Source organism: Diachasma alloeum, unplaced genomic scaffold (genome assembly GCF_001412515.2).
Source record: "Diachasma alloeum isolate Michigan unplaced genomic scaffold, Dall2.0 Dall_scaffold_00569, whole genome shotgun sequence".
In the NCBI taxonomy this organism is placed as follows: domain Eukaryota; kingdom Metazoa; phylum Arthropoda; class Insecta; order Hymenoptera; family Braconidae; genus Diachasma; species Diachasma alloeum.
In genome coordinates this window covers 93,762-118,747 of record NW_021680701.1, presented here as the reverse complement: position 1 = coordinate 118,747, position 24,986 = coordinate 93,762, and the positions used below count along the sequence as shown (strand labels likewise).

Below are 24,986 nucleotides of genomic sequence, written 5' to 3'. Positions count from 1 at the left end.
GCACTCTGCCACGAAAGGAGTCAAGTACCCATTGATATCAGGAACTTTACCCCTGCCACAATACAAACTGCACAAGAACATTGTCACTGGACGTTTTTCGGGAGTCAGCTCGTTGATCGTAGCTAATACAGGGTGCATAGAATAATTAGAGCTGCTGAAAATTGGGACTCCATCAACACTAAAATTGAGAGATATCATATCTGCAGACACCTTCTGTTTATACATTTTACCATCGAAGATATCTTCAATGGCAAATGTCGATTCTTTGATTCGTGTTTTCGAATATAAAACATCATTTCCATGTCTGGAGAAGAATTCTCGCAACTGTGCTGCAAGGGAAAGACAAATGAAGACATTACCAGCATCCCAGTTTGCTTTCATGTTGACATCGCTTCCACAATTCATGCATGTTAGAATTCCAATTAGAACTTCTTCTTCTTCTTCATGTATGATCTTCTCTTGCTGACCGGCATATTTTCCACATGAACTACAAAAATGATGTATTGACAATGATGTTGACAAAGTTTCTATCACTTTTTGTAATTTGTATTTAGTTTGTGGGCGTTCTGGAGAATCACTCAAGGCTTCAATAGCTTCTGACATGTTTTCAGCCATGCTATAGGTTCCGTTGTGACGCATTTTAGTAGCTAGCATCATCAATACATGGATCAATTTTTTCCTGGAATATCCACGAAGTCCATCAATATTTTCAACATCTGGGGGTTTTAGTTCGTCTAGCTGAAGCTGCCTAGTGATGTTGATTTCAGGTGGATCTGGATTTGATTCACCATTGTCGAAGGCATCGCCTTCATGACATGGATTCACTTCCAGGGAACGTGTATTTGATGAATCTGAAGCTATGCTGGATGTACCGGGGGAACAAGAACCTTCCAACGTCTCGTCACTGATTGGAGCCATTTCATCCTAAGACCAGGAAATTTGTTTCAATTTTCAACTAATTCAAAGTAAAAGAAGATCAATGAAGTGAATGAATAAAAAAACGGGAATTATTGATGATTTCAAAGACTTCTTCTTACGTCATTGGCATCATTCCATTCAGATTGCTGTGTCTCAGTGGAATCTGAACTGGCCACTATTTCTTCGTGGTGTTGACTCGACTGGTTATAGATATCATCACTCAATTCATTCCCCTGCTCCTAGAACATTTCAATTGAAGATTCAACTATAAAATCATTTTGGTAGTTAAGGCGTATGGATTAATATGTGGTTGTCTTAACGTGCTATGCTCCCCTTTTCCGAATCAAAATGAAATTTTCCTATTTTATCCACTTAACCCTCGAATCTACAAATGATATTTCTATGTAAATTCTTGAACAATATCGAACAACAAGTCCTATATCCGTGGCTGACTCTGAATTCTAATGCAATGAAAAAAGAAAAAAAAACTTTCCTGAATCAGAGGGATGAAAAAATGAGACGATTTTTATGATCGAAAATAACGGAGAAAAATTAACCGAGACNGAAAAAATACTTTCCTGAATCAGAGGGATGAAAAAATGAGACGATTTTTATGATCGAAAATAACGGAGAAAAATCAACCGAGACTCATTCGGAGATCGTTTAGAAAATATTTCTCTCTAGTTCTAAAAATTCTCAGATATCAACAACACTCTGAATTATCCACATTTTAGCACCATCCCTGAGTAATTTTCGATGAGAAGGAGAAAAATTCATCGATTAAAAAGGTAGTTAGTTTTCTTCAATCACAAATTCACCACTCAGGGAACATTTCTTTGATTACGAATAAAATTGAGTAGCTGTGTGTATCATCGGTCCCACTTTTGGAGTGTTGCGTTATTGGACGGGGGTGAAAATATCTTCAAGGTCGTCACTAAACTTTAGTCATTATATTATGGTACATACCTGAATTTGATTTTCTAGCTGACGATGGAATCGACGGAGTAATGCTCCCGGCCGTTTCATCCTATAACAATGATAATTGATTGTTAATATCTATAAACATGAATATTTGTTATACCCGGAGATGGTACTGTGGATGAGTCTTACCTGCATTTGCTGATCCTACGATATTTAGTCCTTCTTGGCATGTCGTGTAATGTTGGATCAATCAGGTATCTTTTATAAGGACCTCGTTTATCTTTATTCGGAGCCATTCGTGGCCTCGGTCGCCGTTTTATCAATGAAGAGACGGGAACGAAATCATTCGTCTACTTTCAGGTTAGCAACTCTCTTTAGAACATGTCTCAAAGTCAAGATGGGAGAGAAAAAAAAGCTAGCCTCCAAAAAACAATATTCAATATCTACACACTGCGAGCAGATTTCATAACAACTCAAATTCACTAAATAGCTCAAATGATTGTCTCCATGTACAGATAATAAATAGATAAATCACATCTTTGATTCCTGTTTGCGTTGAACATTCACAATGGCTGACTTTCAATTATAATAACGCCTTCAATCATGTGGCATTGAGACTTGAATGGAAGACTTAATGGTTCAATTTTTATCAAAAACTACTTGACCAACATTGTAGTTGGTTGAGTCGCCGCGTGTAGATACCGCGTTTCGTTGTCTGAATAACGAAGGTGTTTAATGGCCACCACCAACGCCGCACCACGTGCCGTGAACACCATTCAATGAATTCGTGTTGACGCGGACGTTTTTCATATTGTTTTAGCAAAATAGACAGCAAAAGTCGGTTGACTATAACAAGTGTTGATCAAGTAAGTGTTTTTACCTGTTCTAATGTATTTTATTCAATCATGGTTAATACAAGAGTCAGATACCTATTAGTTTGTTATTACTCATCACGATGATGCAAAAAATGTGCAAAAACTGACAGATTAAAATTGTCTCGACCCATTTCCCGAAAACAAACGAGTATTTGCACCATTTTCATGATGTTTCTTCAATCCATGAATTGCTGAGTCTAAATTTTTACTTTGTTCAATAGAAATTATTCCCGTATTGAACATTAAAAAGAAATTATATGGGCTAAACTAACAGGAGGGGTTAGGAAAAGTTCTCAAGAAAGTCATTTTATGTTTCCAAAAAAAAAAGTTTATAACCATGGACAATAATTATAGTTAAATCTACAGAATGACAGATGTACAACACCCAAGATATGCTTTGGTCAAATGGCTTGGTGGTCAAGACAAAGGAAAGTACACACCTGATGTACCCATCGACTGGATTAAAGATTTTGATTACCATGAGTTTTTGTCTACTGACCCCGATGATGCAGAGTCATATGTTGTTGAGTGGCATGAGGGAAAAAAACCACTAGGAGGCTGGAACTGTTATAGTGAAGTGATTCAAGTGTCAGGTAATGCTTTCTGTATAATTTAATTTTGCTCGCATTATTTACACCCATTAAACAATTGGCTACTCTGATTCCCACAAATTTTATAGTTTTCTCGCATTTTTGCAAAAGGAAAAAATGATTCCGAATGCTTCAAACAGAATATTCCCTGAAAATTCAAGTTATTAGTTAATACCCGGAGAAAAAAAATAGATTTAGTATTTTGAGATATTTATTGAGAATCCTAGGATATTGGGTATTGGGAAAACTATGAAAATAATGATTCATTTTCACTTGATGTGTTTCGGAAATAAGTAGTGAAATGAAATGAGTGAAGTGAAATTATTTATTCTCATGATTCTTGGTCTGGTCAATTTAGCGAATGATCTAAAGGCGATCAACTGCGATTATTCATGATTTACAATGTAATTGTAGGAATTATCATATGTTTTCCATCTTTGAAGGAATTGGGAAGGTTGTGTCTTTGGCATTGTGAGTTCATCAATCATGTGAAAATTACGTGGTTCTGTTAAAAAACAATAGACATTTGATGCAATCGAGTCAATCACAATATCTATCCTCAAGATACTCATTTAACTAATCAATGAATGATCAATAATGTGAAATTAGTTTGGAAGATATTCGGAACAATAACAATGAACAACTGTCAGAATAAAATTGAAAATTTAATAAGTTTTAGAAAAATAGACAGATTTAAAAAAAATTCAAGTTATATCTTCCATCTCAATTGGCATTTACAGGTGAATTTATTCGTGTCCAATTTTATGAATCGTTGACAAAAGTTTATTCTGTGAATATTTTTGAATCTATCAATTTTAGATGAAAACGACAATCGACCTTTCTGTGATACGTAAAATTTCCCACAATAAAAGTGTCTTACGATTTTTTTCTACAATCACTCCTCACTGAGCTAATTGAAAAATTGATGAGAGATGTATGAAATAATCCCATACATCTCTCATACTTTCACACGCAACGTATTTTCCTAAGAAGGGGAAAAGTTCAAGAAATTCTTTTAGTAAGGGACAGAATTTTCTACACAAAAACTATTTTCATAAATTTCTCTGAACTCTTTTTTTCCTTGATATTAATTCGAACAGTAGTCTCCTGACAGCAATTCCAAGTCGCACATTCACGAGCCAAAAATAAAACTCCAATCTCGTGAATCCAAAAAATACATAACAAAAGAGAACTTAATGAATTTAAGTACCACCACATTGCAAATGTCTTGGAAGAGAATAAGTCATTCCAATGAATTGTTGAGCTCTATGTTAACTTCCTGATATAATATAAAATTTGGAGTCGCAAAAATATATTATTGATTTTGTTGTCCAACTCAGATCAGAAAGCAGTACTTGAACGACTTTTCAAAACACTGAAGTGTACTGCCTCTCCCAATCTCAAAATTCATCGTGAAGCTAAGAGTACCACCAAGCTAAAAGCTACCAGCCCTTTGTCTCCAACTTCAGATGAATCAAAATCTGGTGGTAGTGACAGAGATAGCTCAAGACATTGCGATATGTCTGACAATTCTGAGAAAGGGGTATTAATCAGTTTGAATACGTAATGATTATGTCATGTAATTCAATGAAAATGGGAGGAATATGATAATTATTTTTTGTTACAGAAACAAAGTTCCAAAATGATGGGAGACAGAGAGGAGGCCATTTCACAGCCAAGTGAGGATACCAATGGGTCAGGTCATGGGAAAGATTCCACAAAGGATAGTAATGGAAAGAAAAGAGAGCATCAGCGAGGGTCAACTGGAATTAAAACCAAGGTATTAATCAACACGTTATCGTGATATAATACAAGTCAATGAAAATCAAATACCTACGTTATAAAAATAATATTTTCACTGCAGAAATTGAAACTACATTATGTCAATACGATTGAGGAGGAGTTGGCCGACTTGTCTAGCGAGGAGGAGTTCATCGGTGAAACGCCTGCTAATAAGGTGGTAAGAGAATCCCCTTGAGAATGTTGAAAAATCAAAAATTTCTGAGAATATATGACAGTACCCCTCAAAAGTTAGATCCATCCCTGAATCAGCCAGTGAAATTCAGATACATATTTTGAACCTAATATCGGACAAAAAGTCAAATGATTTTGCTCGATAAGTCCCTGGATTTTCAGTCCATCAACTAATTTCTATAAACATCTCTAGTTGTGGGTTCTTAGCAGAAAAAAATACTCGAACCAAGAGGACAACCAGATTTTTCGTTCGATTGTAGTGAACACAAACTTTGCCATAACTCTAATTGATCATGACGATTCCATTGATTTATTCCTTTCACCATTTCTTTTATATTTTGGAAATAAAAGTCTTCCCAGTTTTTAAGGATACTCCATTCATGAATTTTTTGTTGCCTTTCGGTAATCCATTATTCAAAACTGCACTAATTCTAATTAATCCATTGGACTTGTGAGTAATTCATCCAAAAAATATGAAAATCCGAAATGAACAAAAATTATTGTCACTAGTCAGTACAACCAAAACAGCTGATCATCACTTCTGGAGCTATGAATGATTCTGATTTAAATAATGACCCTGAGCGTGAGAGACTCGAGACTTCAAAATACGGTAAAAGTGGAACTAAAGCCAGAATTTCAATACCCACACTCAATTCTTAATCCCAGAAGGGAAACATTGTAAGATATTATTACGTTTAGTATTTCCATTAGCTCGATAACCCCTTAAAAAAGAAGACATTCGCAGTTCCAAATGTACGCATTTTTCTTCATTACAGTTATCAAAAACCAGAGATTACAACAGTAGTAAGGAAAATCAGAATGAGAGTGAAAATCAGCAGGCACCACTCAATTTAATCATGAACAGTAATTTGTTTTGAATGAATATTACCGTCTCAATTGTTATAAAAAATAAGAATACTAACATCAAGATATTTTTGTAGCTCTCACAACTATGCAAAGGCAGATAAATGATCTCGCACAAAAAGAGAATGTGCCAATCAATGTGAACGTATCATCAGCTCACTTGAAGGACAGAGATAAGGAAGAGAAAAACGAGGTAAGTTCAGTCTTATTAATGAAAGCCTGAAACTTCACATTCATCAATCGATTGATGTGATTGCTGTTTCCATAGAATGTTGAGATTGGGACCAAAGGGAGTGGTGTCATTATAAAAAGAAGTCAGTGGTCCGATGCTGCTGCACAGGCTACTCCAACTTCGATGGCAACTTGCTTGGTTGACGCTCTTTTCTCCAAAAACATTTTATTAATTAGTAACTTGAAGGGCGGTGCACGTAAAGTGAAAGTTGAAATTGGGATGGAAGAACCATAAAGACACCAAGCTCTTGATAAGAAAATTATGAAGGCGATTTATGGTGAGATTTTGTATTAATTTCCTAATCACTTTTCCCTTTCACAATATGCATTCTTTCTCTTCAGTTTTTCTTCACTATTTAGCCAGTTCCATTATCCACATGGACATTCCAGATACTGTGGAAACGCATCACCCAAAGAAATTCCATTACGCATTGACGGGAAAAGCAATTAACGATCATCTTAATTATCTCCGTCTCCAGAAAGAGAAAAATGATAAACTAGAGAAAACATTGATTGAAATGGAGCAACGAAGACGATCAAAGGAAACCCCTGACGAATCAGGGTAGAGTTAGATGATAACCTCCTCCTCGCACGTATCATGGATTACTTGACAATACTGAGTTGTCACTGCTAAAGCCAAAAAATGAAGGAACCGTTGAAGAAGAAAGAGTGGAAGAAACAGTTATATTAAACACGAGATTTGAGAAGGAGAAGGAGAACGTGATGTTAAATTTTGAGTGTTTTTTTTTTGTTTACTGAAATATTCTCATATATTCATCGTTGGAAAAAAATACGAAGTTTATTAATCTGTTTAACAAGCCATACGAAAAACTTGAGAATATTTGAAAAATTCTTTTAGAGACAGAAGAGTGAGGCAAAGTGGGACGTCTCCAATCATCCATTTCTGGAGATCAGCAGACTCAAATTCAATCTTTTTTTTCTTTATTTCACAGCTCAAAAAAGGAGTCATGATTTGAAATAAAAGATGATTGAATTCCACTTTGCTGATCGCAAGTTTTTGCCCCCCTCTTTCCTGCGTGGAGAGAAACATGACTATTTGCTCTATATTACTTTTTTCATCAGTTTTTCATGATAAATATGTAATAGGAGCTATGATTACCGAACAACTTGTGAATTGGATTTGAAAATGATATCACGAATGTCATCAATCCAGTGTTCCATCCGTTAATATTAAGTTTATAATAGTTTGAAGAGTATATGACGTGCTATGAATTATTATTTTTGTTCCTGGTAGAACTTATCAAATATTATTGATAAGATTTTATGTTCATTATGTTGTTTGATTTAAGTAAGTCATATTTCGTGCTTTCACATTCGTAATTATTAAATAGCGAAAAGAGTAGAATATGCTCAGATATCACATTTGTATCCTCATTGTATTGGATGATATTATTAAAATATTCAAAGAATGTAAACCGTTGAAACTGAACTGATTTATTGGTATTCCAAAAATTTATTGAGGGTAATTCCAGATGAATTATTCATATATATATATATTTGAAATATATTAAAACATATATATATATATATATATTTCTTATATGTATCATATATTCCAGCATATAAATCATGTATATAAGGTCATATATATGGTTGTATATGAATCTCATATATCAGTCATATACAAAAATGGGCCAATTTAATACATTGAAAAATATATTTCAACATATATCACATATATTACTTCATATATTCTATATATTTTGACATACATTTCCCATATATAAAGATGTAGAAATTATATATGATGAATATATTTTTAACATATATTTTTTTCCATGGGGGGCCTCCTCCGCATCTCCGAATTTCAGAACTTGTGCATATCGTCTTACTATCCCGACTCCCCCCCGCCCTTCCCGTTAAGCCATACTGAGATATCACAATCAAAGACATTTTACGACCGGTATATTCAACATCTATATTATCCCCTGGGCTATTCTACTCGATCAACCTTAGATGTTTTTTAAGGCATAAATTACATGGAAAGTGGGATGCTATATGCTATCCATCGACTTTCCGGATTGTGGAGGAGGCCACAATAGCTCAATTGGCAGAGCACCTGTCCGGCAAACAGAAGATGTGGGATCATACCCTACTTGTGTTCGAGCCCGTGTGCCTCCGAATTTTTTAATTTGTGCATTGATGATTATTCAATTATTTCCCTCCTATAGAGGCCCGGAAAGTCGATGGATAGCATATAGCATCTCACTTTCCATGTAATTTATGCCTTAAAAAAACATCTAAGGTTGACCGAGTAGAATAGCCCAGGGGATAATATAGATGTTGAATATACCGATCGTAAAATGTCTTTGATAGAGATTTTTTTAAATTTATTTCGAGTCTTTTGAGGGGGTGGCCCATCAACAATTTCGGAACTAGTGCTCAACTGTCATCTTAATGGAAAGCCAATACTTGGTCTCATAATTTCTGATCAATAACAATTGTCTCAGATTCTAAACATAAACCATAATCCTTGGATAGGTGTTTGTCGACCGTGGTGAAGACATAGTTTTGGAATTGTCGTCGGCCTTGCGGTCAAATGAATGAATTTACTCAAATTTTTTTGCCGTTAAAAAAGCCTACGTTTCGATCCATTTGCGGGTCCTCTTCAGGGCTGATTTTATTGCTGTAGGTGTTTGTCGACCGTGGTGAAGACATAGTTTTGGAATTGTCGTCAGCCGTGCGGTCAAATGAATGAATTGACTCAAATTTTTTTGTCGTTAAAAAAGCCTACGTTTCNGACAAAAAAATTTGAGTCAATTCATTCATTTGACCGCACGGCTGACGACAATTCCAAAACTATGTCTTCACCACGGTCGACAAACACCTACAGCAATAAAATCAGCCCTGAAGAGGACCCGCAAATGGATCGAAACGTAGGCTTTTTTAACGGCAAAAAAATTTGAGTAAATTCATTCATTTGACCGCAAGGCCGACGACAATTCCAAAACTATAAACCATAATCTCACAAACGACCTTTATCTCTGAGACCTGGATATCAATATGAAAAAGAAATAGAATATAGAGGCGATTTTTCATTTGATGTTTCTCATATTTCCATATTACAACATCACAATCCATATTTAAACGCATTGCATAGACATATAATACCTAGACCGCGCATTCCCCATGTATCCTATGTAACACAGATCTGGGAAATTAAGCAGAGAGACACGATCCCGGTCTAACAGTCCTGTGGAGGGGGGCTAGTTATAGCTGATTAATCCCTGCAGCGCACCCACTCTCAGCACTGCTGAACAAGGATAGGTACCGGACGCATCTTTCTCTACCTATACCTATATATAGCTTCCCCCACCACATGCGCGGTCTAGATATTATTAGGTGTACAAATAAGTTTTAGGACACTTCGATTCCGTGTCATAAAAGTAATTCAAAGTTATCGCTTACATATATGGTGGGGTTTGTTATGTAGTATCAAAACATAAGGGAGTCATAAACATAACCTTAAATTCTGTGAATAAAACATGCAGACCGATAAGCTATTTATTGGATACTGCACTCGCTATGAATTCCATCAAGGAAAAACTGTTAGGAAAGCATGTTAATCGATTTGTTCTATTCCTGGGGACAACATTGTATCTAAAAGTACATGTGAGTATTGGTATAAGCGATTTAAAGAAGGTGATTTTGACGGTAGTGACCGTGAACGTACCGGGACCCCTATAAGGGTGGATGACCAGGAACTGCAAGCGTTGCTGGATGAAAATTCTTGCCAGACGGAAAAATAACTTGCAGAACAGCTTGGAGTAACTCAACAGACCGTTTCCTATCGCTTAAACGCAATGGGAAAGATTCGAAAAGGAACAAAGTGAGTGCCACACTTTTTGACTCAAGAAAATAAAGATAGCCGACATGACATATGTCTGAATCTTTACAATAAGCAACATAGAAAGTCTCTTTTGTGGAAAATTGTGACCGGCGATGAAAAGTGGATTTATTTTGCTAATCCAAAACGCAAATATCATTGGGTTAACCCCGGCGAGCCGACGACATCGACACCGAAGCGCAATATTCACTGTAAGAAGATCATGCTGTGTATATGGTGGGATATGAAAGGCGTACTGCATTATGAACTTTTGAAGTCTGGCGAGACAGTTACTGCCGATCGCTATCATCAACAATTAATGAGATTGAACCAAGACATTGAACAAAAACGTCAATTTACTGGCAAAGGAAAACGTCCAGTAAAATTGCTCCATGACAACCCCAGGCCTCATGTGGGTAAACCGGTCAAAGATACGTTAATGGCTCTTGGATGGGAAGTTGTGCCACACCCGGCGTATTCACCGGACTTGGCTCCAACTAATTTTCACTTGTTTCGGAAGATGCAAAACGAATTGACTGATGTGCGATTCAAAACATTTGAAAAAGTGCAATAATTTCCTTGCCTCGCAAGATGAAACTTTCTTTGCGGAAGGCATCCGTGAATTACTTAACAGATGGCTGAAGGTCATTCAAAATGATTGAGATTATTTTGATGAATAAATGTAGTTTACTTTTTTTCGAAAATGAATTTTAAATTTTTTGCAAAGTGTCCTAAAACTTATTTATACACCTAATATGTCTATGACGCATTGGTGGCAACACTTCGACGTTAAGTGAGGTTCAGTCGGATCAGGCGATGCCAACGTTATGACTTGATTCTGGCACTTTATAATGTGAATCGCGAGAATGTGAATATCAACCTGAAGATAAAGTGCTTCTTGCTAAAGTAGTGATGCCGCGAGCCACTTTACGAGACAAAAGTTTGGAGAGATGATCTCGGTCTCAATGAACATGAAAATCTTTGCTCTCATCTCAGTGTCGGAATAGGCAGTATCGACTCCTCTCGTGATGACTCCAAGGTAATTTACCTCATCTCGGTCTTAAGTTTTAAGTGTTTTTTAATGTAAAATCTCGGTTTTAGTCTCGGTTTATCTTGTCTCGTTTTTCTACATATAAAAAACGCGAAAAACTGGGAACTGTAATGAGATAAATTGACTCGGAGTCATCACAAAAGGAGTCGATGCTGCGGATTTTATGACTGAAGCGATACCAAAAATTTCCGTGTTCACTGAGACTGAGACACTCCCTCCAAAGTATTGTCTCGTGATGCCCCATGAAACGTCTCGCGGCATCACTATGCCAAAGAAGTGACCTGAGCCGTATGCTCTCATTCTTTCCAAATCCTCACTTATGCTAGTGCTCCCCACCACTGAAATCGAGGGTACTTCTTTAGAAAAATTGAGCATATGCGCGTATTTATTTTAATGTCAATCCAAAAAACACAGTGGTCAAACCGTTGAAAAGCTCATAGGCGAATTAAAACTAAGAACACTTGTCCGCTTCATCGACCGGTTTTTATTCTGCCGAATGAAAATCATTGAAGAAGGGGGGGGGGGGAAATCCTTTTATGTATGGATACGCGGTACACTTGGCCAGAGATATTGTATAATAGATATCAAAACTTTTCTTTGAGCAATACACTATCGCGTTTCTCGGTTGTATTCAATAAAAAACTAAAATATTAATACATCACACGGAGAGAAAAAACACGACAATCTTGTGGAAGGTTCATCGAAAAATTGGTATGCTACCGAAGAACGCGGATGCGTATCGGAGGCTATGCTAATACTGGAAATGTAACATACCTATAATTCGGGGAAGCAAGGTGGAAAATAATAGGGGGCGCCCTCCAAAGTCGCGCGCTCGGGAATTCAAAAATTGGGGCACCAATCCGCTGAAATATTCTCAAGCAGCTTCCCACTTTATGCGATACTTTTCGTGTATGGAAAGCACATGGATGGAGTTAGTGTGTCGTCACCGGTCATAGTGAAGAGAGAAAAAATGGAACCAATGAAAAATTATCAGTTTTCAACCCAAAGTGAGCTTGTGCATCCGTCCAATTGAAAGGTTGAGTAATCGACATTCTACAGTTTCCATTAATTAATTTTTCAAACCACAGACGTCACCACTTTCAAGAGGGGTCGTCTGATGTCAGACACTGACAGCATCCAGGCTTTGTGTGTTTTAAGGGTGCCACTAGTGGTGTCCCCCGCCAAAGCCCTAGGGCCAGTTGCCCAAAAATAAGGGAGAAATTTTGTCTGAAAGATTTGGGGGTAGCATATGGGACATTCCATGTCAACTCAACCACCCCGGATTTTTTTTTGTCTAGAAAAAATCATTTGATTGCTGCATTTCGAACTACTATATATAGACAGTATTCCTGCCAAATTTCATTGCCTCCTGATTTTTTGTTTCTGAGATAATGACTATCAAACTTTAAATTTTCAAAAATTCGGCTCCAGGGCCGTCCGCTATTCGACTGGAATATTTTTTTTCTGATAGAGGACGTCCATATATGATGTAAAAAAAATACACCAACCTGAGAGAGACAACCAGTGCACCGGAGAAAATTTTTATTTTCTAAATTTTCGTGTTTTTCCACGTTCTAGGGGAGCTGCCTCGACTTTAATAAGAAATTGATATTTCAATCCATACCTTTGATGAATATGAGTTAGGAAAGAGATTCATCACGATAGAAAAGAGAACCAATGCGTCGGGAAAAAAATTTTCTCCGAAATTTTTGAGTTTTTTGGCTACCTATGAGAGCTATTTTTTGCTCATAACGATGACAAGGAAAGCCATCATGGAAGAGACAAGCAGTATACCAGAAAAATGTGATTTCTTCGCAATTTTCTTAATTTTTCTCCTTTTCGTTTTTTCTTCTTCTTTTCAATCTTTTTTTGCTTCTTTCACCTTTCAATCGACAGTTTTCCCTTCTGCTAGATGGGAGGGACTATCAACAACATTATAACCCTCTTTCGAAAGACAAAGTACTCATCCAAAGAAGTGCGAAACATGGAAAAACAAGTTTTATTTTACTGTAACGACCTTTTTACATTTTTACAATAAGAAGCTATTATATACCGTCTCCAACTACCACTTGCCCAATTGCACTGATTTACTATACATCTATTCATCACAATTATTGTTTTCTAAGTGTTTTCCGTTTTGTTGTTGTTGTGTGTTTTCGTTTCGGAAAAACTTCTTGGTTATCCGTAGCCGAATATCGTTTCATTAACAATTGCTCTCCCGGTGTTGGAATGAAACAATGGTGTTTTTGAATGGCTGGAATAGCTTTGGCACTATAAAATCTTTCCCTCAATTCAGTTTTTATATTCTCATGTTCGTCCTTGGTGAAAAAAAACACATCAATTCCTTTGAAATTCTCTTTTGACCATCGAAACAAAGCATCTGGCGTCAGGATAGGTGCACCATGGGCGATTAGCAAGCTTCTACGCCCGCTTCCCTTTTGAAAACAGCACCCACACCGTCACAATCTCCTTTACCGTATGCGGTTACATGGAAATGGGCCTCTGCATCTATTCCAAAATCAGTCTTGTGATGCAGAAGATTAGCCATTTGGTAACGATTCTTGTAATGCTGTGCAGCTCCATCGGTGACATAGATGATTCTCTCGACATCTTTGCAGTTATTTTTCAAATGTTGTATTAGAATTTTCTGTACCAAGTAAACAGCAGCGGTATCGTGAGTAGTACTATCTGACAAAACAACTAAACTCCGATGCTGGATCTCGTTTCCTTCGCGATAGTAGTAAACAACGGGATGGACTGTACATTGATCATTGTTGTAGTGGAAGGATTGAGCTGCATCTTGAGCCACAAAGGCATAATTTTCTGAGAAATCTCAGTGCACTAGTACTTCGCCGTTATTCAAATTCTCTTTTCGGTCTTTAACAAAAGCTGATTGTTCTTTAGCGATGAAGTGATGGGATTTTAATACTTTTAATCGTTCGACAAAAAGATCGACGAAGTCATCCATCGCAAGCGTTTGTGTCTGCAAGGTACACCTGTCAGTAGTTTGCCACACGCGAAATTGGACAGTTTCGACAACAGAATCAGAAAGGAGCTTCTTCAATTCACATGAGAAGAGTTTCACCCCAGGACAGTCGTTACATTCATCCAGATAGCAGGCCGGGGTTGGATTTGTACACATCAGTTGTGCTAGACAATCTTTGTAATCCTTGAGTGGGCAGGGGGAATCTTTAGTTAGAGTGGCAATGTTGATGGCTTCGAGCATCAATTTGCAATTTTGATGATACGTGCAAACACATACGACGTGAGTGCCATTTGCTCCCGCCAGTACACATTATTTTGGCCAGTACACTTTCCCCAGTACACTTACTCTGGATGAGTATTTTTGTACTTCCTATGAAGGTGTTTCAGATTTTTGAGTATCATTTGCTTTTGCTCTACTTTCTTCTCTCCATTGATTTTGACGGATACTTTATCTTTCATCTCTGGCATGACACGACTATTCTCTAGATAAAACTTGTGTACTTTCTCGACCGTTTGTTTTGTAAGTGAATGGCCTGCTTTCGCAATTGGTGAGGCAAATACTCCTTTGATTTCTCTCAATTTCTTCGCTCTTGACGCCATGTATCTCGTAATGCCAAATTCAGAAGCGATTTTGCGCTCACTCCATGACTGTGACTGAAGAACCGTCAAGATTTGCAAGCGCTCACCGTACTTTTTCAGATCTTTGAATTTTTTCTTCAAACCATCCAGCATTTCTTCTAATTCTATTTCTCTCGAAGATCGATAGCGCTTTGATAAAGAAGGATCAGCGTCACTTTGGTCACCTTCCGCATCAGAATGCATGGGGGAACTGGAGAATTCAGATACATTGTCTGCTTCTTCATCGATTGAAATACCGGAATCGTCCAGATGGAAAGACTGACCTGATCTCAGAGACTGTTCATCACATCTGGGCTTGGTTCGGGTGTTTCGGCTTGGGGCTTTGATATCTCGGGTAGCGTATCCGAACATCGAAGATGTGTATCATGAAGATTCACCATTGAGACGAGTGGAATCACATAATTCGGGACCATCTTCCGGCACTGCCCACAGATTTTCGCAGACTTTGGTAGAAAGGGAAACTTCTTGTGTATTGCCGAGGAAATGGGCCGCAAATCCAAACCATTGTGTCCTTTCTGAGTAGGAATCCGCATCGGATTCGCACATCTATCACTTCGCGGCATTCTATGAAATGCAAAATTATCAAATCCAATCCAAAATTATCCGGGAAATGAGGATTATTCCAATAAGTAACGTGAAAACTGCTTACGTCGATACAATAGACAGGAAAATGTGAATCGATTCGCAAGGAATTGTACAACGATGAAAACTCAATGAGGGAGTTGAAGTTTTCACTAAAACTAGAGCCTCAGGAAAAACTGATGATATTAAATCAATGAATTGATTCTTTTTGTTTCCTTTTCTCATTTGTTTGGTCATGATTAGGCAAACTTTCGATGATGATGACACAGTATAGCTCTCATAAAAAGCGAAAAGACGCAACAATTTTGAAGAAAATTTCTTTCCCGACGCATTGTTTCTCTTTTCCATTATGACGCATCTCTTTTCTAACTCATATTCATCAAAGGTATGGATTGAAATATCAATCTCTCAATAAAAAAAAGGCAGCTCTCCTAGAAGGCGTAAAAACACGAGAGTTTAGGAAACAAAAATTTTCTCCGGTACACTGGTTGTCTCTCCCATGATGGCGTATTTTTTTTACATCATATATGGACGTCCTCTATGAGAAAAAAAATATTCCAGTCGAATACCGGACGGCCTTAGAGCCGAAAAAAAATAAAAACGTAAAAATTCATCTAAATTTAGGTGTAGAATCTTCTTCACGCCTATGGAATATTTTTTTCCTGAAAGTATGATTGAAAACAAAAATTTTCTTTTTTCATTTGTTCGAATCGGATGCGCAATTCAAAAGTTATGAATTTTTGAAAATTTAAAGTTTGGTAGTCATTATCTCAGAAACAAAAAATCATGAGGCAATGAAATTTGGCAGGAATACTGCCTATATATAGTAGTTCGAAATGCGGCAATCAAATCATTTTTTCTAGACAAAAAAAATCCGGTGTGGCTGAGTTGACATGGAATATCCCATATGTGTAAGTTTCTGACATATAGATTTAGAATTAGTACTTTAGCCGAGGGGCAGCGCATCCTCCTACTGACCCGACGATTCGGGTTCAAAGCATTTTTTATATATATATTTTTTTCTATTTGATTTTTTTCATTCAACAGTGAATATTCATGCTACGAAATTTCAATTATTTAAAAATAAATGAATGAATATCCGTTGATTGTGGGATGGCGCATCGAATGTTCAAGCGGTTATGAATTTATGTGTAGGTAACATAGGGAGAATAATGGGCTTATGAGGCCCCCCGCCCCTTCTTGGGACCATCACCATTCTTGGTGATGTCTAGTCTGCTGTGCCGAGCCAGCACGTCTTGACACGTTCTACCGAAAAGAGCAGGGAAGAGAGGGAGAAGGAATTGATTGCGCCGTAAGGATTTTGGGGCAGATGTTTAGCATTTAAAGGACGTTCTTTCGAATAAGAACCAGATTTGCCAGATTGGGCGATTTGCCGCCAAATGGGTGATTTTCGAAGTTCTTTTGGCGTCTGAATACGGACGTTGGTGGTTTAGCAATAACTTGGCGTGTTCGTAATATTTAGGGTTCGAATGAAAAAATATTATATTTAAAAATCTTCATCAGATGAACTATGGTACAACTCACAATATCTACTTACACAAGTTACTGATTTCCTTGTTTACCTATCTGTATGCAATTCTGTTCTTTCAAAAGAATGAAAATTCGAAGAAAAATTAATTTTGGTGAAACTGCAGAAACGTATTTTTTTCCTTCACAAGAATGCCATGTGTAATATATTTGGTTCATTTAACATAGATGATTTTGAGTTGCTGAATGTGATGAACCTATGTTAGGTATATATACCAAAATTCTATTTGAAGAAAGTCGGGTTCAATCCTCAAGTCCCTAAGAAATACATATGTTGAAGCAATCGATGAAAGTTGGTGTATGTGTCTAAAATCTGACTCAGACCCTCCACGACTGGTAGCCACCTGAGTACCTTTGGGGGAAACCAATCTGAGCAGTCATAAGTCTCCTTAAAATTTTTTTATGCGATTCAACCATTTGAAGACTATTATGGATGATTTTATTCCGACGTATTTCCAAATAAAATATAGAGAGCTAAAAAATTGAGGAGAAACTCTATTAACGGATAATTGTTTTAGTTGACCATATTATTTTGCAAAAGATTGTTATGCTTTGCAAAAATGAGTGAAATCTATGAAAAATCACAAAAAAATTTTTGTAAACAAATTTTGCCAAGTTGACGTTTTATTGCCTGATCCTATTTTCCAAAAAAATATCCTCACTTTTATTCACAAAAAAATACTTGAAATAAATATATGCTAAGCACGTCGTTCACAAATCACATTGACTAGAGGGACCTGATATCTCAAGTGAATGAATCCAGTAACATATATGAATGGAAAGGTCGCCATTGGAGACGCTAAATAACAAAACGCCCTCTACAAATTACCGGCTTGAGAATACACATAGATGATACATTCGCTCATATGTCCATGTGTGAGCAGACTTTTATATATCTGTGAGCACTCCTAAACTGGCCATCTTGAAAAAACTAGCGCCACCAACGGTAACTAGCGTCGCCAATTGCCAATTCGATTTTCAGAAAAAAGTCCACTTGGCGCGCCCGGTTTTTTGTGTATACTTCAGAAAATAAAAATTATGTGTAATTGAGTAGTTGATAGATGGGTGTCGAAGTTCATTTCTAGAAAGCAATAAACAAATTTCGGGGAAAATATTGTACAATCTCCGAAATTAAATCAAAGTTTGGTGACATAGTTACTTGAAAAACATTCGATTGTAGATTATCCCGATTCAACGGTCGATCGAGGAATCAACTGGAAATTATGTAAGTCTTTAATACCATATTCATTTGAATCAATTGAGATTTTGAATACTCCGGTTGAGTAATGTTACAATCCACTGATGAAGTACTGAGGCGTTCTATCCTAATGAATTGATCGGTAACAATCGGTACTTTCCATCAAGGGCCACAGAGTGACACAGTGTTAACTAAGATATGTCTTTGATCAATCACAGTTCTCCTTTTTGGCACTGTGTTAGACAGTGCCCTATGATGGAAAGCGCCCAGTGTAATTGACTTACACCAAAACCGGGCGCGCCAAGTGGACTTTTTTCTGAAAATCGAATTGGTAATTGGCGATGCTAGTTACCGTTGGTAGCGCTAGTTTTTCCAAGATGGCCAGTTTAGGAGTGCTCACAGATATATAATAATCTGCTCACACATGGACATATGAGCGAATGTATCATCTATGTGTATTCTCAAGCTGGAAATTTGTAGAGGGCGTTTTGTTATTTAGCGTCTCCAATGGCGACCTTTCCATTCATATATGTTACTGGATTCATTCACTTGAGATATCAGGTCCCTCTAGTCAATGTGATTTGTGAACGACGTGCTTAGCATATATTTATTTCAAGTATTTTTTTGTGAATAAAAGTGAGAATATTTTTTTGGAAAATAGGATCAGGCAATAAAACGTCAACTTGGCAAAATTTTTTCACAAAAGTTTTTTTGTGATTTTTTTATAGGTACAGTCTTACGTTAAAGAAGACAAGTTTTTATTACTAGTTGATTCTTGGGAAAAGTCAGAAAATCCAGTAATTTACGATGAATTATTTTCCGATAATGATCAATTGCCGACGTGCACGGAAAAAATTATTCAAGTTGAAAATTTTATTTAAAAAACGTCAAAATTGACCTTATCTGATCAAACATAAGCGTGAAATTACATTTATTCAATCATATCAGGACAGTTAACTGAATAGATCCCTCAAACATATTTCTAGTTATCAAATTCTTATGAGATGAACGTTTCCTCTTAAATGAAAGAATAAAAATGAAAATAAAAATACAGAAGAGAAAAGTTTTGACCCCGGATCGCCGGATTGTTGGATGGACGCAGTGCGACTGGTCTAAAGCACCATTTGAAAAACTGCTGTCGGTATCAAAAGTAGAGACCACTCGAAACAACGGTCTGTAATTCGACGAAAAAAAATATCAAAAATATGAGACCAGTTGTACTGTATAATATTGTCACGAGGATCAGACCTCGTTACTATAATGAAAAGAAAAGAGAATAAAATGAAAAGGATTTTGCCAACTAAAATTCGAATTATTAATTCATCTGAAAATCATTGGACTTCTCTCTCTTCCTTCATTTCCATTAAATAAATTACTCGAGAAAGAACCCGAAGAGACTCAGAGGACTTCCAGTGATGCAGATGAAGACCAATTCCACCACCAGCACCCTGAAGATCCAAACAAGTTCAAGGAATTCTAGCCAATGTGTGAAAACACTGTGGCTCTGGAACCAAAGGTTATGACAGTAGAGAAATGAAGATTTAGTCCCGAAGATCCTCATTTCTCTGATGAGACTCACCTGCAATTTGAGTGAAGAACTGAAAGTTATGAAACGACCCGAAAACCCAAAATACGAGAGGACGAGAGTCACATTGACGGGCTGTGTCACCAGTGGAAGAATTATTGAGGAGTCCTGAAAGGAGTGTCCTAATGAAAATCAACTAGTATCATCCTGATCAGTTGATTACACAAGTCGGGTATACTTCAACTGTAAACATCCAGGATGGCAAATCGATGTGAGGGTCGATAACGGCAGTCACTGACCAATTGACCCCATTACAAAGAACAAGGAGTAGTTCCAGGAGTCAACACCCGGGGTCAGATAAGCCCAAATATGGAACAATTAAAATCCTTGACAGTTCTAGAGATGATTGATGGCCCTAAAACCCACAATGGCGTGATAGTCGACACCTGAGCCAATCATCAAGGGTGTCTCAGTGAATTATGCCCGAAAATGGCAAAAGGACCACAGTGGCAGGAACTCATTGGTCAAAGGGAATTTGATGAGAAGAAGAAAAACCAAGGAAGAACCTGATGACCAGCAAGGACTCCACTCTGAGTGCAGCCGTGGCCTGACAGATGTGAGGGACACATTAAAACCCGAATTTTTAGTATTTAAGTCGAGATATTTTTAAAGTTGAGGAGGAGTGCGCATCGCAATTGAACTGCCAGTCCATTCAGAAGCGAAGGAGGCGTCTTCTTACCCTTTTTCCCGGAGAAAATCGTCTGGAGGCGTCGACAAATTCCTGGCCCCCGAAATCGTCCCGTGACGTCATCGTGAGTAAGTATCATTTCGCGTGTTTTAGGGGGATTTGAGTGTTGGGGACGAAAATTACTCATTTTCGTGCGAATAAATGAATAATTACGTGGAGATTGAGAGGGGTAAATTCGTTGGAAAATTGTCGCGTACGATATACGACAACGTGCGTGGTGGTTTACTCTCCATTCTTTCCACTTCTACTTCTCTACTCCAAAAGAGCCTCAATTCATTGCGATAATCTGCCGAGGTATTTCCGTAGGAAATCCCGAATGTAATGTTGTAATAGCTCATCGAAAGGTCATTCTTACTTTTCTTAGCCATTTTCGGTATTAAACAACGAACGATAAGTGGCTATTGTGTGGATGAATGCTGAGTGGTGATAAATTAGACGTAATTTATCACACAATCTTTGTCTAAATTCAGAGTAAATTCAGTTACATAAATTTCTTCTGAATAAACCCTAACAATATGAAAATTGGAATTAATTTGAATCTTATTTGACAATAATCCTCTCATTATTTCGGATAATTAAAATGAAATTACTGTCTTCAATTAACTTCAATTTATTTAATATTTAGAATTTATTTTCCTCAGTAATTAAAAGGCTCGAACAAACAAATTTGAAATTTATCATGATATTTCCTTCTTTATTGGTGAATTATATAGAACTGCCTTCTTTACTTGAAATTTGAATAATAAGATTGAAAATTAATAAACCAAGGTCCGAACAACATAAAAGTTAGAACTAAATTTAAACAATAATTCCTAGGGAGGCTGCCGAAGGAAATTATTATCATGATTTGTATTTTAATGCAATTGAGAGAGAATCACATGGCATCCATAATGAATTAAAATTTAAGAAGACTCAAAGCAGAGCAATACCAAATATTTACATCTAATTAATTAATTAATGTTCAGCCCAAACAGATTGAATGAAAATGAGTAAAAGAAATTGGGATTCCAACTCAATGTCACAAATGGCGCCCGAACAGAGTTAAGACCCTGATGTCTAGGAATAAAAAATTTGATTCAAGCAACCGATTTAAAATTCAATGAATCTGCTTCGAGATTTTTGAGTATTCCTGAACAACTTTGCATATGTGATTGATCTCATCAATTTTCAAATTGGTCTAAATAAGGAGAATCAGTTCCAAGGGAATTTAGGAGGTGAAAATTTCAAAAATTACAGTGTTATTTCGATTTCATATCGATTCGCGAAAATCAAAAGTAATAATTCAATTTAAATAAACCGAACCGGAATCGAGACGAATTATTTAGATAAATAGAAGAATCACGTATTTAACAAAACCAATTGGCTATATTAATTACCCCAAAAAGCTACGAATCGAATAAATCAATTCAAGCGAGCATTGAGGAATAGGGGCCCAACACTCGAGTCCTGTGGATTATTATCACTGGTTAATTTATGTACATGATATTAAATTCATCATTTACTAATGTTGGATAATCCCATTGCCGTCCTTTAATCCTGATGGCCATTTTCTTGTTTTTATTGATTTCATTGAAAATCGAAGGTGGATTATTCCACATTGCATCTAACTAATGCTCAATTGTCTTGACTTCTCTGGAAAATTTTAATCACAATACTCAATTCTAAAGAACGGGAAGTAACAAATTAATAAGCAAGAAATAATTTATAAAGTAGATTAGTAGGTAAATGTAAGGAATACATTAAAATCAATTGAGTCGACCGGAATAGTAGGAAATCTATCTCTCACATGAAATCTCAGGAACTTCACAGATAATTCAGTGGAGAAATTGATAAATTATGGGAATTAACAATCCAATTAATGAATCTGAACTCAGATCTGGAGATAGAGTACTTGTATTCATTTCGGAGTGAGGAATAACTGTATATTCGAAACATACCGTATTTCGAGATGATGTAAGAGAGAAATTCATTACCAATAAAGAATCTGATGATTCTTCCGTACTATAAAAATCCCAAGGAGAGATTTCTCAAATATTCATAATTTAGCCAAGGAATTTCTGCTTCATTTCTCCTTTCAGACAACCATTGAGCTCTAGGTCAAGGTTAGGTAAAATAGGAAAAGGGAGGGAAATTAATTAGAGCTGAGTATTTCTGTGGATCGAGATGGCGAGGTTCGCCTTCACTGACAAGGAACACTAGGGAGGTGTTCCCCTTCGATTTCGATGAAACTCATATATGTTGTAGAGGACTCGAAACTAAGCGACACGTATTTTTTTTTATCGGCGGATACGCAGTTTTAAGGGGGTAACCATGGTCAGAAGGTGACCACTTTTGGGGGTGATTTTTCAATTCCACCTATAAGAAGGGAATTTTCGTAAATGTTCATTATGGGAATAAATAGCTCGTGAGGAATTATGAAAACCACAATTGATAGTTCCGCCGGGGGTTGAAATTTGGAGGGTAAACTACCCCTGTAAAGACTTCATTTTTCAAAAAAAAAAAACTATGATTCAGAATTTTATGAAACCAACTGCGTTGGATGGAACATGGAAAAATGCGGAATGCCTGTTGTTGGTTTTTCCCAAGAACTGGAGTTTTCTAGGGTGAAAAAAATAATTTCCTGGCAACATTATCCACCAAGGTGGTGGGGTTATTTATTCATTCCATTGAGGTAATGTATAGCTTATGAGAAATCGTGAGAATATCCAATAATAGTTCCTCTCGGGGTTGAAGTTGACGGGGTAATTACTCCCGCGAAATAATATTTTTTTATCAAACAACTATTGGCTTTCACGGAAATGATTGCATCGGAAGAGATATGAAATAATACAGTATCCCTTTTTATGAAAGAATAAAATTGGATTCCAGATATCCCAAGCCTCAATTTTGATTTCAATAATCCGCACGTGAAAATGATATTTTTCCAAAATTCGGCGATAAACGAATAACGATAAAAACAGATCAAAGAAAAGATTCTCTGGAAGAAAATTTCCTTTTTCTATTTGAAGAAAAAGCAGTGACGACTACGAAAAAAAATTTGCTAAATAATCGGAATTTTTCCATATCGTTCAACGAATGATTGAACTTGTTTTTTTCATATGTCGGAGGAACCGAGGTAATGGTTCTAAGAGACTTCATTATTATAGTATATATGTGATGATAACACACAGGTGAAAGCGATAATAAATCCAAACAAAATGCAAATAGCCGTGCACGCGTCACCTATATCCAAAAATAGGTAATCCATCATGCAGTAATTATGTATTATTGATAAACCTGAATATTATTCACTTCCATTTTGCGCAGCGTTCAGTTTACGTAAACACATCACGGCAAAACTGTCTCTTGTTAATCGTATATTCCGAATTCTTTCCATCATGAGATTCAAACCTATAAACGTTATTAAGATCCTCATGGCAACATTTGAAGTGCTGAATCTTGGCGAAACCCCTGTGACTAATGAAGAACGAGAATTGGCAACTCATTTCGAGAATATATTGCAACGAACTATGGAGGAATATTATGGGGTGGAAACTATTGAAGAATCAACTCTTGATTTCCAAGAGCCATACAAAGACATCGAAATGATACCAATTGAGGATACGGAATTCCAACCACATCATAAAGAATCATCTGATAGTTGTTCAGAGCATGACGAACTTGTAGATTATGACTATAGAAAAAGAGCGGTCGAATACTGGAGGAGTGCAAAAACAAAGAAAAATCTGTCTATAAAAACTGTTTCCAATAAATTCAAAAGAGTGAAATCAGTCCAGCAATTACGTCGTTGGGCACATCAAGTCAATAAAGGAGGAACTTATATGGAAAAGTTGAAACGAATATCAGAGTACACGTTGAAAAATATGAAAAATCCTATCGATGGGGGGCTAATTATTCATGATGCCGACCTACGAAGATGGGCTCTGCAAGCTCAACGAGATATTGGATATCAAGATATTCGTTTCAAGGCCTCGGCATGGTGGCTACATTACTTCAAAAGAGCTCATCGCATCACATCTCGCAAGATTACTAAATTCGTCACACGTAAAACAATGGAAAATCAAAAAGATTCACAAAAAACAGCGGACGAATTCCTGCAACATATCAAACCATATTTTGAGATTTATGGCTTGCAAAACATCTATAATTCTGATCAGAGTGGTTTCCAATTGGAAACGCATTCGGGGCGAACTTTGGCGGAAGAGGGGTCTAAAGAAGTCTCATGCATTGTACAATCTGTAACATCAACGACACATAGTTATACCATACAACCCACCATATCAGTAGATGGAAAATTATTGTCACCTCTCTTCATTGTTTGCAAGGAACCTTCCGGAACGTTTGGTCCAAGGGTTCAGCAGAATCTATTCATACCTTCTAATCTTTACATAACGGCTTCAAAGTCAGGGAAATTGACGTCTGGTAAGACGATATTTCAAACTTAAAATGTAACAAACTTATTTGTACTGATTGTAATGTTCATCCCATTG

At 36.7% G+C, this 24,986-nt stretch overlaps 1 protein-coding gene and 1 long non-coding RNA gene across 2 annotated transcripts in view; one reads left to right on the top strand and one right to left on the bottom strand.

Annotated features, from left to right (window-relative positions):
- Positions 1-24,986, bottom strand: part of LOC107043410 (procollagen-lysine,2-oxoglutarate 5-dioxygenase) — a 221,837-nt gene that overhangs the window by 138,460 nt on the left and 58,391 nt on the right. The window lies entirely within an intron of this gene.
- Positions 6,059-7,719, top strand: LOC107043412. Its single transcript, XR_003783133.1, has 4 exons — positions 6,059-6,142; positions 6,220-6,335; positions 6,411-6,651; positions 6,764-7,719. It is a non-coding gene; the product is annotated as an uncharacterized LOC107043412 (long non-coding RNA).